General features: G+C 38.5%; 1 pseudogene; it reads right to left on the bottom strand.

The window, feature by feature from the left end:
* Positions 1-887: 887 nt before the first annotated feature.
* LOC130041813 (zinc finger CCCH domain-containing protein 15-like) lies at positions 888-2,735 on the bottom strand (annotated as a pseudogene).
* Positions 2,736-4,573: the final 1,838 nt, after the last annotated feature.

Genomic DNA, 4,573 nt, shown 5'->3' with positions numbered 1-4,573 from the left:
TAAAGAGGAGATACTGCATATAAAGCAAACTCCTTACTTCCTGTACTAACTCTTTGACCCTGTGAATATACTTGGAATAATAAAATGACTAAGGGTAAGTTGGCTTTTAAAAGGGGGGTAGGGGCTGATCTGATAAAGATTTATGTCTTTATAAGAAGATATACCAGAAACCATTGAAATGAGCTGACACATGGGGGAAGCCCTAGCAATGGGTTCTCAGGAAGTAATAAAATCCAGATGTGATTCAAAGAAATTACTCTGTCACTAACTCTAAAGAAGTGAAAAAAAAAAAACATTAAAATGTCCACTTCATAGACCCAGGACCTGAGGCTGGTACAACTCCAGTAACCAGCACCAATCCAGAAAAGGCTAAAATCCCTCCAAATAGGAAAAGCTTTCCCCTTAACAATGGCCTAGCAAGAGACCCTTTTGGACAAAGAAAGCCCCAATTGGAGGTAGTATGGGACAAACCCTAAAACACTGACTGTGCAAAAGCAAGCAATGTCTTTCTGGGGGCCATCCATACCTCAATTTGGCATAATTCTTTTCTTTTAAATTGAGAGGTACCCTTGGCTCGCTTTCCCCTCTGGAGAACCCTGTGCTCTCTCTTGATCGCATTTCTCTCTTTCCTTTCTCATAATTTCTAAGTAAAACTGTTTTACTTCATTATTTGTCTCCAAATTTCTTTTCGGTGAAGGAAGGTGATGGAACTGAGAAGAACGTGGGCAAAGATTAAAGCTGATTTTCTCTTTTCTTGCAATGAACAATTCCTCATTTCTTTTTTCTTTCTTTTTTTTTTTTTTGGATTTTAATGTAGGATGGTCTTTACAACTTAATTGGCGAAAAAGAGGGGACAATTTAAAACAATTTAACAACGGGCATTGTAGATAATACTATTATTAAAGAGGTTTCATTTTAAATATTCATCTAACTGACCAAAGATGTACAATACTGAATCTTCTTAAGTAATTCCTTTTATGAAGATCAGTACTCATATTTTAGGCATCCTTTTAAACATATAAATACAAATCATTCATTAAAAACTGTATTAAATAAAAGGTATCTAATTTCAAATGTATGTTTTTCTTGTAATACATGTCCAATGGGGGAAAAAAAAACTGGAGAAGCAGTAACACTCCCTATATGAATGAACATTTACAACAATCATTTTCTGTAATGACCCATTATATTCTCAATTTATCATGAACTACTCTTAACTTACTATAAGCTGTGTAGCCAAAGTCGGAAGACAAGATGTAGGAATATCCTTTTTTTGGAGGAAACTAAACCCTCCATATTCAGCATGGGAAATAAACATCCTGTTGAAGAATTCTAGGTGAAAAAAAAATTACTGTAGTCAATTTCAACTCATGCTGAGCTGACTTAATTTTTCATCAATTTGTTTTGTGTCATTCTTCTAAGTTAAGTGTGTTTAATTCTTTTTCTAGTTCATCCAAATCTCCAGTAAAAAGATTTTCATCAACAGGAACAGCATCAATGGCTCCATTTTTCTGTCCCTTCCCTTCGTTGTCCTCTTTCAAGCCACTTCTTTTACCATTTTCAGCCCTACCACCGGATGCTTCACTTAATTTGTTTTCATTCTTTTCTGAACTGTATGTGCTAAATCTTTCAAGACTTTCTACAGTAATACATGTCTCATCTACATCTCTTGGTATATACAGGCTTAAATATACAGGCTTAAATCTATGTCATTTACGCTCACTGAATCTTCAATCTCATCACCACCGGCTCCCTGGGTGTAATGAGTATCATCTGCTTCCTCTTCATCGACCAGTTCAGGACAAAATTCAAATACTTCACGACCACTGATCACCAGCGCTTTTCCTGCTTTGAAGTCTGTTTTCCTTCTTTCCATATCTTGCTCAAGTTTATCAGTCTTTTCTTGTCTTTTTCTTTTTTTCCAGGCAAGAGAAGATTCTAGAGTGATTTTGGCAACACTTGATCCTAGTGCAGAATGCTCTCTTTCAATTAGATCTTCTAATGAAATTTCATCTTTTTTCTTTCTTTTTATCCTTTTTTAATACAAATCCTGGAGGAAGTGCATGATGATACATGCAATTATCACCCCTTCCTGGGCATACCCAAACCCAGCCATATTTGTTACTTTCAGTAGCTTCAAGGAAATGCTTGCAACCTATTTGGTTTTTTTCTTTTTCCCTCTCCGTGCTTCTTGTTCACTACTTCTTCCAATTTTTTCTCATCCCAATTATCCATTGTATCTTTCTCAAGTTCTTCAACTCTTGCATCAATATAAACACTTTGCTTTTCACACTTTCTCTCCAGAGTTAAGTCATGAGAGAACTTACACTTATCTCCTTTAGTAGACTGTCCTTGCTTGAAAAATGCACATACTACAGATTTAGGATCTGCACCTTGACTTATTTTTTGAGCAGCAACTACTGGCTTGAACAGTTTATTTAGTTCTTGTAATTTTTTCTTCTTATCATCTTTCTTCAATTTCTTTTTGGCTTCACTTTGTGCTACCTGACGATGATTTTGTTGACCAAATTTAACCTGATGGGTGACAGCCTTTATAAACTTCTGTTGCTTTGCTCCTTTCTTATTCTTTAAGCCAAAAGTCTTGTCTTCGATAATCTTTTCCTTCTTCTTCTGCTCCGCCTTTTTGCTACCCCCAGCCTGAGCCTGTTTCTTGGGGGGCATGGCGGAGACCGCAGGCGGCGCTAGCCAGTCTCCTGCGCGCAGCTGGACACCGTGTGGGGTGGGGGGGTAGCCAGCCCTGCGGCAAGAGGAGGACAAGGATGCGGGCCGCCGTCGCTCGCTTCCCACAGGAAGAGTCGCTGCTCAGTCCACAATTCCTCATTTCAGCCTGTATTCCATGACTCTCCGAGAAATAGGTTAACCCCATGCTGTGTAGATCTAGTGGAACTCGGGTGCAATGGAGCTGGTGGACACAAGTGTCCATGCCACATGGGAGCTCATGGCCGACTTTACCCACCCTGAGTTTTCCAATCACTTACCCACGTTACCAAAGTGGGTAATGAGGAAGGTGGTAGACTTCCCTGTCGAGGCTAATACCTCTCCCCACTTCACATAAGTCATCTGCAGCATCTGAGAATGTACTGAGATTGGGGAGAGGACTCTACCCAGAAACTAAATTGACTAAACACTTGATCTTGAAATTTTAGCCTCCATAGTTATGAGAAAATGTTTTTGTTGCTTAAATTATCAAATCTGTGGATTTTTATGATGGCAATGAAAGAGGAAGCCTCAGTTTCCCCTAGCTGTGAGAGAGGAAGCAACAGTTTTTTCTCTCCAAATGTTCCGTTTCTCCCCCATAAACCTGATACACATTCCATCCCCAAGTTTTGCCTCAGGCTTCCTGAGGATTCCCATGAACATAAAACTCTGCCTGTAGCCTAGGCTGACAGGGAACTTAAGATAGTGGACAATTATGCCGAAGAGTTTTAGAACAGCTAGACATTCTTGGGATTATCTGGCATTTTTGTAAATAGTTGTCAACGGATAGGGAATGCAAGGAGCCTTTTAAAAGGCCTATATAGGGTAGGTGCAGAAATAAGTAAATAAATAAAAAGGCCTACACAAAACTCATTTTTAACTTAGTCCTATACTAAGTTCCTCTCCACTTGGGGAGCTTCTTTACTGTATTCTTCCACTTTCTAATAAACTTTTCCATTTTCCAATAACTCTGAGTCTGAACATCTTTATTATTTTCATTCTTGAAAACACTGAAGGACTCGGGAATCACAAATGAACATAGAGATCTGACGCTGTCACTCCTGCATCACCTGCATCAGCAACCAGAGCAAACTAATATACCCAAAAACCCAACAGTAAAGGAGGGAGGGCCAAAAGGTATTTTCTTCATGGTTTGCAAAGTGGGATCACAGAAATACTCAAAATGTCTATAAAATTATTAGTATCTGTTTACATAAACTGTACTTGTATAAGTAATCCTATTTATTTTCACCATCTTGTGCATATACAGAGCTAGAATTATTAGCTCCATTTTAAAAATGAGAAGAAATGTGTCTAAGTCATGGTCACACTTCAATTTTTTGACGCCAGGTCTCCTATTCTCCGATTCCATCACGCATCTGCTGACTCCATCACGCATCAGCTTTAAAGCTCTCCCTGTTCCTGAGTCAGCACACCTTAAACCTAGGTCGACTTAGAGAATAAGATACTAAACTCAAAAAACTCTTGGAAGATAAGCAAGATTGCCTGCCATTAATCAGGACAGCCGTTAGGTAGAAAAAAAACATGAAGAGAAAAATAATTACAAATAAAGGTGGAATGGTATTCACTTTAAATAATAATCTAAAGTTGAATAAGTAGTTTCCCCTTTTCAGAATACTTCTTTACATGCCACTTTTGACTATCTGTGGAACAAAAGAATCAATTTCTACCACTCCTTGTCCTGGAGCATACTATTAAAGCTCTTCCTGGAAGAAAGCAGTTACAACTTCAAGTTGTAACATCCCCCTCCTGATTAATTTGAAGCAGTAGAGCGTATAAAGAAACAGGTGCTCTGTTGCTCTCTGGAGGATTAATGTTCCACAACCCATTGAGA

This window comes from Sorex fumeus, unplaced genomic scaffold (genome assembly GCF_029834395.1).
Source record: "Sorex fumeus unplaced genomic scaffold, SorFum_2.1 ptg000098l, whole genome shotgun sequence".
NCBI classification, from domain to species: Eukaryota; Metazoa; Chordata; class Mammalia; order Eulipotyphla; family Soricidae; genus Sorex; species Sorex fumeus.
Note: the sequence above shows the minus strand (reverse complement) of the source record. Positions and strands in the feature narration are given on the sequence as shown.